Source organism: Rattus rattus, chromosome 7 (genome assembly GCF_011064425.1).
Source record: "Rattus rattus isolate New Zealand chromosome 7, Rrattus_CSIRO_v1, whole genome shotgun sequence".
In the NCBI taxonomy this organism is placed as follows: domain Eukaryota; kingdom Metazoa; phylum Chordata; class Mammalia; order Rodentia; family Muridae; genus Rattus; species Rattus rattus.
In genome coordinates, this window is record NC_046160.1 from 120,711,295 (window position 1) to 120,725,140 (window position 13,846).

The 13,846-nt window shown below is 38.5% G+C and overlaps 1 long non-coding RNA gene and 1 gene segment (V, D, J or C); one reads left to right on the forward strand and one right to left on the reverse strand.

Annotated features, from left to right (window-relative positions):
• Positions 1-739, forward strand: part of LOC116905419 — an 11,936-nt gene extending 11,197 nt beyond the window's left edge. The window contains exon 3 of the long non-coding RNA XR_004388526.1: positions 729-739. This is a non-coding gene — a long non-coding RNA (uncharacterized LOC116905419). The remainder of the gene's footprint in view (positions 1-728) is intronic.
• The window catches only part of LOC116905410, a 978,601-nt gene that overhangs the window by 735,375 nt on the left and 229,380 nt on the right, over positions 1-13,846 (reverse strand).

Below are 13,846 nucleotides of genomic sequence, written 5' to 3' on the forward strand. Positions count from 1 at the left end.
GGGTAAAATCAAATACTACTGGTAAAGTAAACAATATAACAAAATTGAATCCTAATGATATTTTGCTGTCCTATAATATTGATGGATTCAGGCATCAGCAGGAAACTTTCTTGAAGCAAATGAAAAAAAAACACAGACCAACAGCTGGCGTTAAGGCAAAAATCAGGAATGCCTAGATCTGAATGAATTGACTTCATCAAATCCTACCCATTAGAGCTCAATAAATCTTGAGAAATAGGAAGCAGAGAGTACAAGATCCAGAAGGGATGGAAGACACTAGATTTGTAGGTTTTGAACTTAACTGAGCCATAGTCATAGAACTCCACAAAAGACAGAATTTGTAAGCACCAGGCCACCATGGGATCTCTGGTCCCTTGTAGGCATACATTTTTACCATTACTTTTTAACAAAGTTCATCATTCCTGTGGTCCACCACCCAATGTTGGAAATGTTAGAGAAAATTTATTAGGTTATGGGGGAAGTGGGCCTGTTCAGCTATAGTTCTTTGGGGTGAGCTTGATCTTTGGCAGCAGTTGAGTCCCATAGCAAACATCAAACACAACTCAGCAGCTGCAAACCAGTCCTGTAGGCAGGCTGACGCAGGCACTTTGTAGCTGAAACATGAAGAAACCATAAGACTCACCAGCTGTCCTGAAGCTGATAAAGCATCAAGCAGTTGAAGGAATCTCAAGCAGTTCTTGAGGGCAAATTTCTCCTCCAAATGTCAGCATTACTATAGGTTGAGCTCAACAATACTATGGAAGGTGAACCAATACATGCCTGTGGATACATAAGAATAATGAGATGGAGCAAAATAAACAAGGGCCAGTGCTTGTCTTCCAATGTATGTGTGGTCATATTTGTACTCCTTCTTCAAATGTCCTTTCATGTGTTTGCTATATCAAAACATTCTTTCACCTGTGCTCTTTAGGAAAAGTTTTTTTCCCACATATTGTTTTTAGCAACAGTCCTCTCTGTGAATGTTATACTTTCCAGCTTAGTACTTTTATGGGTCCCTGAGTGTTTGAACAAGTGAGCTTCTGACTCTTGTGCTTTCTCTTGGGAGTCTTTTCATTTTGTTTATTTACCTTGTCCAATGTCAGTGTCATAGCTTTTTTTAGCCAGTTGTATTTTATTTTGATCAGTTCTATTTTTAACTCCTAGAACTTCATTCTTATGAAAGACAGGAAGGATGAGAATCCAGATAGGAAAGAAATGGGAAGGAAGAGAAAAGCATAGAAATAGGACAAATATAATAAGAGTGTATATATATGAGCGAAGAATGTAGTCTTTATGAAAACAGAAAGTAAACAGTAAGAAAAACAAACAGTTGTAAATAACCCATGTAGGTATCAGTAGAGATAGTGGTATAATTCTTTCCTACTTTCTTGTATGTTTCTTTTTTTTTATCTTGTCTAGGCATAAAAATCTCCTAGGCTTCCACAAGGAGCTCACCTTACAGGAGAAACACATGCAATTAATCAATTTGTTTTTCAAAATCATTCCAGACCTGATCCTGCAGCTCTGGCACAGGAGCACATTTTAAATTTCCAGCTCCCATTGCTGAGTGATCTACACCATTCCCAGAACACTCAACAAGAGGTTAATGGTAAGGTGACATTTTCTTATTCATTTTTCTGTTTTCTAATCATTTTTTTCTTTGGAGAATTTCATGTGAGTATTGTCACAGCAGATACTGTATCTATAAATCTTTGCTGTTCTTGATGTTTGTGCCATGTGTTCTAGAACAACAATGAAGAACTCAAACTTCACTGTGAGGCATGTTGTTAAAATACAGGATAAGGTAACTTATGTTCTTGAGGTTCAAGAGCAGGTTTCCCCCTTCTTGAACCTCAACCTACTGAATCTTATGGTAGGCAGACCCTAATGGCTATGATACTGAAGCAGTGGAAGCACATCCTGACTCCTGGTTCAGGAGTGGACATCATTCAGGAATCTTCCCAACATAACCCTAGAGCTGATTATAGCAGATTTGAAATCAGTGGTGGAGAGAAACTATCAGTATTTCAGGTTTCCCAGACAGTTATAGTTCCTGTATTCATGTGTCTTTGAGAAAGGGATGAATGTCATCCTTCCTGATATGATGGTTTTTGAACTTTCAGCAACCACATATATCTGAAATTCTCACCATTTCAATATTCTCAGAAACTTTCTCTAACAACTGCAGGACAACACACGTGATGGTAAAGCAATGGCTGTAGATTCTCAGGACATCCCAAGCCCAAGTTCTCAGCACAAAGCAGTCTTGTTTTCCCCAGAGAGACAAGAGCAGAGAATAAGAGGAAAAGTCAGGAGATAAAGAAGGAGGGAGAAGGGGAAGGGAACAAGGAAGAAGTAGGATTTGCCTTCTAGTAGAAAGGACTGAATTTCTCTGGATAGGGAAGAAACTGCTGCAGCATACAGGAAAATGGCTTTTTATAAAAGAAAATTGAATAACCTATTTTCTAATTGAGGTTTATGAACCATGTTTAATTGGCCATGATATATTAGGAGATCCAAAGGAGATTTATTTATTTATTTATTTATTTATTTATTTATTTATTTATTTATCTGTCTACCCATCTATTCATTCATTCCTTTATTTATTCATTTTATATCCTTATTTTTTGCCCCTCTCTCCTGGTTTCCTCTAAATAGTCCCTCCTTCTATTCTGCTCTTTCCTTCTCTGAGAGGGTGATAACATATTGGATATCCCTCAAACCCGCTGTATCTACTCTATGTAGGCTAATGGGGATCCTTTCCTACTGAGGTCAGACAAGGCTGTCTAGTCAGGGAATTTCATTCTACAGATAGACAACAGGTTTAGGCATAGACCCTATTCCAGTATTGCAGGACACCAAAGAAGACTGAAGTGTACAAGTGCTACATATGTGCTAGGGTCCTAAGTCCAGCCCATGTGTGCTCTTTGGTTGGTGGCTCAGTCTCTGAGAGCCCCTGTAACTATGTAGGGATTCTTATGCAAACCTCTAGGATTCGTATCTTCTGTGTGGTTGGTACTTTTAAGTTTCTCTAATGAGAATTTTTACTAATTATCCATTTTTGTTAATACAAATCTATCACAGCGCTATGTTTAAAATGGTTTCAGCTCCTAAGAGTCATCCAGGTCCTGAGTTGTTGCAGCATTTCAGTTATTTATGTCAACATTCTCAGTTCTGTGTACAGTTATTGTGTAAGTCTTTTAACTTTGTGTGTTATACAATATAGGGTGAGTGATTTACACACTTAACACAGGTTCTCCGTCCCAGGTGTAGCCACATGGAAACAGAAAAGGAGCTGTTATCTCCTGTGATTACCTTTTTAGAAAGGGAACTGCAAGAACTGGATCCAAATGCCACCAAGGAGGTACCTGGCGTTGTGAGCGATACGATAGTAATACTGGCACAAAGTAAACTCTCTGATGTATAAGTCATTATCCCCATGTAATCTCGATCCATTTCTCCCTTCAGCTGAGTTTCATTATTTCTGAAGCCAGACTACAGCTTCAGTGTAAGCCATGAGAAACCTACCTGCATGGAAGTTCATGTCCAGCAGGGGGCGGAATGAGACCAATAATCACCCATAGAGAGATGAGGGTGTGGAGGAGACTCTGTTTCCTATGTGGTTTCCTTAGTAAAGTATTTTAACTGATTTGGCCTGCTGTGATTGACATGTGATGTCTCCATGCACAATTACCATGAAGATTTTTTGTGGAAAACTTCCCAGAAATTCTATCATGAAATTCTATGTTCAGGGACTGAACTGTTCTTATGGAAAAACAAACTCTCAGGTGATATATTTACCAGCACAACACACACACACACACACACACACACACACACACACACACACACACACACCACACTACACCACACCAGTGAAAATTAGCATATTGGAAATCTTGAAATTGCTTAGCAAGTAAAGATATCTTCTGGTAAGCTTCCCAATATGAGGTAAATCTCTTAGAATTTAATTAGGCAAGGAGTACCCACTGGTTAATGTATCCACTTTGGTGCATATGTACCCTCTTCTCATCACAAAATAATGTAAGGTATAAAAAACAAAATGTTACGACATGGATGGGCAGGAAAACTTGAGGGCCCACACCAGGCTGAATGTCCTTTGACATTTGAAGACTGATGGGAAAAATTATATTCACTTTTGTGGGGGAAGATTTCTGGAGATTCACTGTTTACTAGTGATTACTCTATGTGTATATGCATAGTACATTTAATTTTAGTCATTACTGACTCTTGAGTCAACAAGTACATAACTTGTTGGTTAGGCAGATATTAATTCCATACATCTGAAAGAAGGCAGTAAAAATTAGTCATTTTTGGAGTATTCTATCAATTTCATCATCACCACAAAAATCCATCCATAGAGCAATCTGATGACATTGTGTCAATGTGGAGCAACAGTATCATGGCAAATACCTTTTGAGAGCTTAGTCTGTAAAGTTACATCCACATAATCTGCTCAGAGTGCAAGTGTATGGGACACATTTCCTCAGAGAGGATTAGAACTTGTACCTGAGCAGCCTATTCCTGATCCATGTGCCATTTAATTCCTTCCCCTCCAGTTCTTCTTCAGGTAGACTAGGTTCTTATGTAATAAGTCTCATAGTCATTAATATGCAAATTACCAGAGTCTATGACTGTAAATACAGGGATGTCCACACCCTTAAAACAACCTATGATTAGTGTCCTCTCCATAGTCCCTGAACACAGTGACTCTAAACATGGAATGGAGCTGTGTCTGTCTCTTTCTCCTATCAGTAACTGCAGGTAAAGGGCTCACCATTTCCAAATCTGAAGAGGAGACAGGGCCTGAGGTGAAAATTATATCCACTCTGCCTTTCTCTACACAGGTGTCCACTCTCAGGTCCAGCTGCAGCAGTCTGGAACTGAGCTGGTGAAGCCTGGTTCTTCATTGAAACTCTCCTGCAAGGCTTCTGGCTACACCTTCATAGACTATGCTATGCAGTGGGCAAAGCAGAGGCCAGGACAGGGCCTGGAATGGATTGGGTATATTCTTCCTTGGAATGGTGTTACTGACTACAATCAGAAGTTTAAGGGCAAGGCCACACTGACTGTAGAGACATCCTCCAACACAGCCTACATGGAACTCAGCAGATTGACATCTGATGACTCTGCGGTCTATTATTGTGCAAGACACTGTGTTGTAACCACGGCCTGAATGTGTCAGAAACCCTGGAGGAGCAGCAAGCTTCCATGGGACTGAGATGACAGAAAAGACTAATCTTTAGACCTACTCAGTAATAGTAATTTTGACTGCGTATTTATTGCCTCCTCCTCTCTTTTTAAATGAACATCAATGAATAAAGTAATGCTATTTGGATAAACCTACAATTCACCCTAACTTGCGGATCAGTTCACCAGTTATCACTTCCATTGGCATGTTTCTTATTCAAAAAAACAATAAAAAGGGAAAAGTATGGTGATGCATGTTAAAAATATCACTGGATCCTGAGAGACCAAGATTTGTAATTGTTGGGAATAATGCATAATATGAATTTGACTTGTAAATCTAAATCACCAAAATAGGCAAGCAAATACTCCTTCATAGTCTCAGTGACCTCAGGTGTGTTGTTATCACTTGCCATGTTTTTCAGCAGAAATTCCAGTTTCTTAGAAGATGAGAAATATTCATCAGAATGCACTGACATGCAAATATAATTCTTGTACATTGGACAAAATATTATCAAACCACTTTTCATTAAACTCCTTAACAACAGATATCTATAATTGTTGATTGCGGTAGGTTCTGAGATTATAGATAAGTTTCTGGTCTCATATTTACTTCCTTCCCAGTCTCAGTATTCATACCTAGTCACTACCCTCTGTAGAACATGGACCTATACAGATACAGCATCAACTCTCATAGTCCATTATATATCTCTTACACAGCTTTGTTCTATAGAATATTTGTGAATATGTGTCTCTCCGTGCACATGTGTTTCCTATATTTTGTGTTTGATGATTTTTCTTCTGTTTGTTTGTTTTGTCCTATTTCCATTTCTTTGCTTTTCCTTTTTATCATACTTAGATTCTGTTTGTTTTCTAATTTTATAAACAGAGTAGAACTGGGAGAAGATTGAGAAGGTGTTGGGGAATGGAAACCAGTAATCAGATATATTGCATGAAGCAATCTAATTTCAAAAAGTTATAAAAAAAGAACTGTAATTTATTAATAAAGAGAAATTTCTGATCAGATATTTGTAGTGTAAATTTTCAACATGCTGATAAGTCTCATGTCTTTGTATAAATCTTTATAGTGTATTTAAAAGGCAGGACTGACAGGATTTAAAGTTGAGGCACGTGTAAAATGTGTAATGCTGCACCCAAATCCCGTGGCAGGGAGAGCTAAACCTTTAGAGGGGCAGATACGCCTGGGAAGCCCGAAGAGACTACACTCTGCCCACATTTCTGACTCCAGAGGAAAATACCTAATGCCATCTGGGACCCCGGTGCACAGGGCCTCCTAGAAAATGTGGCGCAGGCCCTCCTGGTTGCTGCCCTCACAGAGAGCTCTAAAGCATCCCCCCACGAGCAACGTGAGCCTCGGGACCACAGGTAAGACCATCTTTTCTGCTCCAAGAGACCTGCCTGCTGGACTCAGGACACAGACTCACAGGAACAGCTGAAGACCAGTAGACAGGGAAGAATACATGCCCGAAAGCAGAACACTCTGTTCCCATAACTGGCTGAAAGAAAACAGGAAAACAGGTCTACAGCACTTCTGACACACAGGCCTATAGGACGATCTAGCCACTGTCAGAAATAGCAGAACAAAGTAACACCAGAGACAATTTGATGGCCAGAGGCAAGCGCAGGAAACCAAGCAAGAGAAACCAAGACTACATGGCATTATCGGAGTCCAATTCTCCCATCACAGCAAACACTAAATATCCAAACACACCAAGAAAGCAAGATCTAGATTTAAAATCATATTTGATCATGATGCTGGAGGACTTCAAGAAAGACATAAAGAACTCCCTTTCGAGAAACGCCGGGAAACATAAATAAACAAGTAGAAGCCTTAGAGAGAAATCACAAAAATCCCTGAAAGAGTTCCAGGAAAACACAATCAAACCGGTGAAGGAATTAAAAATGGAAATAGAAGCAATAAAGTAAGAACACAGGGAAACAACTCTGGATATAGAAAACCAAAGAAGAAACATGAAGTCGTAGATACAAGCATCACTAACAGAATACAAGAGATAGAAGAGAGAATCTCACATGCAGAAGATTCCATAGAAATCATCGACACCACTGTCAGAGATAATGTAAAACAGAAAAAGCTACTGGTCCAAAACATACAGGAAATCCAGGACTCAATGAGAAGATCAAAACTAAGGATAATGGGTATAGAAGAGAGTGAAGACTCCCAGCTCATAGGACTAGTAAATATCTTCAACAAAATCATAGAAGAAAACTTCCCTAACCTAAAGAAAGAGACGCGCATAAACATACAAGAAGCCTACAGAACTCCAAATAGATTGGACCAAAAAAGAAACTCCTCCTGTCACATAACAGTCAAAACACAAAATGCACAAATTAAAGAATATTAAAAGCAGTAAGGGAAAAAGGTCAAGTAACATATAAAGGCAGACCTATCAGAATCACACCAGACTTCTCGCCAGGGAGTATGAAAGGCAGAAGATCCTGGACAAACGTCATAGAGACGCTAAGACAACACAAATGCCATCCCAGGTTCCTGTATCCTGCAAAACTCTCAATTAACATAGATGGAGAAACCAAGATATTCCATGACAAAACCAAATTTACACAATATCTTTCTACAAATCCAGGGCTACAAAGGATAATAGATGGTAAAGCCCAACATAAGCTACACCCTAGAAGAAGCAAGAAACTAATCGTCTTGGTAATAAAACAAAGAGAAGAAAAGCACACAAACATAACCTCACATCCAAATATGAATGTAACAGGAAGCAATAATTACTATTCCTTAATATCTCTCATTATCTTTGATAATTGAGTAGTACTCCATTGTGCAGATGTACCACATTCTTTGAATCCATTCCTCTATTGAAGGGCATCTGGGTTCTTTGCAGCTTCTGGCTTTTCTAAATAAGGTTGCTATGAACATAGTGGAGCCTGTGTCTTGTTATAGTTGGAGCATCTTCTGGGTATATGCCCAGGGGTGATGTAATGGGTCCACAGGTAGTACTATGTCCAATTTTCTGAGGAATCTCCAGACTGATTTCCAGAGTGGTTGTACCAGCTTGCAATCCCACCAAAAATGGAGGAATATTCATCTTTCTCCACATTGTCTCCAGCGTCTGCTGTCACCTGAGTTTTTATCTTAGCCATTCTGACTGGTAGTAGGTGGAATCTCAGGATTGTTTTGATTTGCATTTCCCTCATGACTAAGGATGTTGAACATTTCCTTAGGTGCTTTTTGGCCATTAGATATTCTTCACTTGGGAATGTATTGTTTAGCTCTGAACCCCATTTTTAATGGGGTTATTCGGTTCTCTGAAGTCTAACTTTTTTTAATTCTTTGTATATTTTGGATATTAGCTCTCTATCAGTTGTAGGATTGGTAAAGATCTTTTCCCAATCTGTTGATTGTCGCTTTTTCCTTATGACAGTGTTTTTTGCCCTACAAAAGCTTACCAATGCCTTCTAAATTTGTTTATGCCACACAAATTTATCATTTCTCCATTTCCCCACACCATTTCATGTTTGAAATATTTGGTTCCTCTATCTGCCCTCTCTGACTTTATTTGATCTCTATTTTACTATAACATCCTTGTAAACTCCTCATGCTCTAATGACCCAATTCTAGTCCCTCAGCTTCTACAATTAAATACATTAAAAATATTTGCATCTTGCAATGCATATGAGTGAGAACATGAAGAATCTGAATTATGGACATGTGTGATCTAGTCAGCATATTTTTTCAGTTGTATGCAGATACTTACAGATTATTCATGTTGTTATCATATATTATCCATAAATTTCCATTATAGATTCATATTTAAGTTTTACAATGGATATGTACAACTTATCATTTTATTTATGCTTTGTTGGGAATCTAGAATGAATTCTCCCTCTACATGCTGTGAATTTGCATGGATAATATGCTGTGAATAAGCATAGACATCCAAGAGTCTCTAATAAGAAGTAGCATGATTGAAGTACATGATTCAGAGGGTTACTGCTGGAAGCTGCATAATTTTATTTATTATATTTTGGTGAATTTTTATAGGAAAGACTTCATCCCAGGTAAGTGTGGTCCAAAGCTCATGCTTAGAGATGATGTATGCCTTGTTAGACCTCAGTTTTATTGCTAATATCCATTTGTTCAAACTGCCAATTAAATATTTATGTTTAAACACAGTAGATCACCTGAACCTTGACCACTGAGCTTTCTGTGAGTAGTGTGTAAGGACTTATGCAGACATTCATGACTGGTCAAAGTACTAAGAGTGATTGACAGCCACAGACCAGTTAATGATAAGAGTTTCTCATCAAAAAATTGAGAAGCATCACAAAACAGGGAAAGGAAATAATGTAAAATAAAGAGAATGAGTTAAAAGACAGAGAATTCTATCTCCAGGGACTGATTTTTTCTTATTGCACGTGACGCCTCAGTAGCTATATTTATGAGCACTGCACACACACACACACACACACACACACACATCATCATCATCATCATCATCATCATCTCAGTTAAAATTATCACACGAGGGACCTCAAATTAGCTGAGCAGGTGAGGACTTATACTGGCAATGTTAACAATATCTCTTAGAATAGAATTACACAAGTAGTCCTCTGAGCCTAACACATCTTCCTTGGGGAATGATATAACAATTAAAACATTAAACACGAATGAGGAGGAATTTATGTGGGCCCACACAAAGCTGACGATCTTTTGGCATTTGATGACTGATGTGCCAAATATTATGAATTTTGGGGGAAGGTTTCTCGAGGTTCACTATTTAATAGTGCTAACCCTATCTATGTGAATGTAAGTTGTACTAATTAAACTCACTTTGTAATTAGTTAAGAAAACAAAAGCAGTCAGGATACTGGAGACTTTTTGAAGGGTCTCAAAAAGAACTTCAGGGAGCTAGTTGCTGTATATAGTAGTGAGAGACTTGAAATTTATGTTTGATTATAGCATAATTTATATATGATTGAAAATTTCAAAGATATATAAATTCTTTACAAATTTAAATATGTATAGAATTTTCATACAGGTTTACTTTTTATACTTGTATACTTTTCCTGTAAACTTTTTTCCTCTCATTTTCCCTTTGTTCTATTAGAGAATTTCAGTGAGACATTATCATGTATTTGCATACATAGATATACATAACTGTGAAATACATAAGACCTACTAATAAGAGTTTCATTATTGTTTGTGATTTTGAGATTGTCTTAATTAATATAGTTATCTTTAATTTCACCCATTTTCCCAAAAGTAATGGACTTTTCTTATTCCTTTTTGAAAAAAATACATGCACACACACACACACACACACACACACACACACACGTATATGCTTTAGTTATAGAATCCTTTGTTGACACATTTCTGGATTATGTCCATAATTTAGTTATTGATGATAGTGCTGTAATCATTATTATGTAAATACATTGGTCAATTGATTGAGACATTTAGTCTACAACCTGTTTGAAAGACAGCTATTAATTGCTAATATCAGAAAGAATTTCTAAGTTCTCAAAAATTAGCCATTTATGGAAATTTCCATCCTTTCATCCTACTCTTACTTTTCCTCCTCCTTATCATCATCATCATCATCATCATCATCATCATCATCATCACCACCACCATCTGTGGATGTATCTGATGTCATTGTGTCAAAGAGGAGCAATAGCCACAGGCCAGAAATCTGCTGAGATCTTATTTTCTCATGTTAAATGCACAGCATTTCAACATGGCTCAGGAAATGTGTATGGGATGCATTTACTGAGAGAGGATTAGGATTCGACCTGAGCATCTTTCTGCCTGACCATTGTGCCTTTTAAATCCCTACTCTCCAGTTTGTGTCCAGCTGGACTAGGTTCTTTTGTAAGAAGTACCCTGTTCATGAATATGCAAATTCATTGAATCTATGGCAGTAAATACAGCAATGTCCATACCCTGTGAGGGTAACCCTACACAGTATCTGAACGTACTTATTTTAAAATGGAATGGGGTTGAGTCATTCTCTTTGTCCAATAAGTAACTGTAGGTAAGGGGCTTACAAGTTCCAAATCTGAAGAAGAGAAAGGATCTGAGGTGACAATGTCATCCATCCACTCTGACTGTCTCTCCAGAGGTGTTTGCTCACAGATTCAGCTGCAGCAGTGTGGATTTGATCTGCAGAGGCCTGGGGCTTCAGTGAGTTGTGCTGTAAGAACTTTTACTTCAGCTTCATGAGGCAGTTTCACAGCAGCTACTGTATGAGTTGGGTGAAGCAGAGACCTGGGCAGGGCATGGAATGGATTGGATATATTAGTCTTTACAATGGTGATACTAACGATAATCAGAAGTTCAAAGGCAAGGCCACATTGACCACAGATACATCCTCCAAAACAGCTTACATGGAACTCAGCAGCCTGGTATGTGAAGACTCTGTGGTCTATTGCTGTGTAAGACACAGTGCTGTAACCACATCCTGAGTGTCAGAAACCTGGGAGGAAAAGGAAAGTGTACTGGGATTGAGAAAATGGAGATTATTTTGAAGAGATGCAAGGAATTGGTTATTCTGAGTGCCCCTTTGTTTGTCTCCTCCACAGTATTATATGGTATTTGTCAACTTTTCAACTTTGTGTTTCCATGTGGGATGAAACAGGAGTGAAGATCCAAGAAACTTCAGAATGAATGGAAATATACAACCTTAGGAGGTAGGTAGACCCACTAGAATGTACCAGGGACCTGGGAAGAAAGAGACTCTCATCACTCAAAGTGAGTGACCTTAGATTAAATGCACAACAGTGGGTAGAGGGAACATGTAGAATCTATCTCTAGTACAAAACAGGGTATCAAGTGGAGGGACGGGCTTGCCATTCCATAGTCAAAAGCTCTGACTCAGATCTTTTTCTGTCTAAAAGAACTGCAGGAAAAAAATGGAGAAGATAATGAGGGAAAGGAAATCTAATGATGAGCCCATATTGGGACCCATCTCAATAGGAAGTTCTAAGACCTGACACTAGTACTGATGCTATGATATACTTACAGATAGAAGCTTAACATGGCTGCATTCTGAAAGGCCCATCAGCCTCTGACTCAGATAGAAGCAGATAATATGCACACTACCAATGGTCTGAAGACAGGGACAGTGATGATTGAATTAGTGAAAGACTGGAAGAAATTGAGGAAGAAGGCAATCCCATAGGAAGTCCAGTAGTCTCAACTAACCTGGACCCTCAATATGTCTCAGACACTGAACCACCAACTAGGCAGCATATATTAGCTAGTTTGAGGCACCCAACACTTATAGAGCAGATGACTGCCTGATCTGGCCTCAATGAGAGAAGACATAACTAAATCTTGAGAGACTTGAGACCCCAGGGAATGGAAAGGCCTTGAGGGATATGTAGGGGAGTGAAGGTTTGGTTGTGCGGGGACATCCTCTTGGAGATGTTGGAGGAGGAATGGGATGAGGAACTGTCAGAGGGCTGAAAATTGGGGACTAAAATGATTAAAGCTAATAAAAATTACAGCTGTGAATAAAGTGATGATAATTGTGCTTATTGTGGTAAACTGTATCTTAATATACTATTCATTAGTTCCCACTTCCATTGGCATTCTTAATCTTGTAAAACAGTAAAAATGATGCTGTGATAATTCATAGTGATAAAAACATTTCTGAATTCCAAGAGAGTGAAGCTTTGGTTATAGTTTTCTTGAATGAAGTAATATGAATTTTAACATTAAAATCCATATGAATAACATTTGATCAAATAAAACTTGTCTTATAGTCTTAACTGACTGTCTTAGTCAGGGATTCTGTTGCTGCACAAAATATCATGACCAGGAAGAAAGTTGGGGAGGAAAAGATTTACTCAGCTTACACTTTCCATATTGCTGTTCATCACCAAAAAGTCAGGACTGGAACTCAAGCATGTCAGGAAGTAGGAGCTGACACAGAGGTCATGGAGGGATGTTATTTACTGGCATGCTACCGCTGGCTTGCTCAGCTTGCTGTCTTATAGAAACCATGACTATCAGCCCAGGGACAGCACCACCCGCAATGGGCTGGGTGGCCCCCACCACTGATCACTAGTCAAGAAAATGCCTTACAGCTGGGTCTCATGGTGGCATCTTCCCCACTGAGTCTCCTATCTCTCTGATAACTTCAGCTTGTGTCAATTTGACACACAAAACCAGCCAGTATACTTACCTTTATATGCATTTTAAACTGTGTCTATGTTGTCCAGCAGAAATTTCAGTCTCTTAGAATGTAAGTATATCAGAATATACAGTCATATAAGTATAATTACCGTAGGTTGGACATCATTTCACAGAACTCAGTAATCAACTCAAGGCATGTACATGTTAACTGAGGCAGGTTCTGAGATTGTACATAAATCTTTCATCCCATGCTTCCTTGTTTCTCACTGTCAGCATGCTGACTCAGCCACATCTCTCACAGTCGCCCACTGGATAATTGGAGGTCACTCTTGTTCTATAGAGCACTTGCTTTTGGATAAATGGGTGACTATCAATCAGCCCATCATCACCTTTGGAACATGGTAATTTCAGATTTACTGTAATAAGATATCTCTGTAGCCAGAGCATTAATTTTGCATGTTCTTGTAGGAGAGAATTTTTTCCTTAATA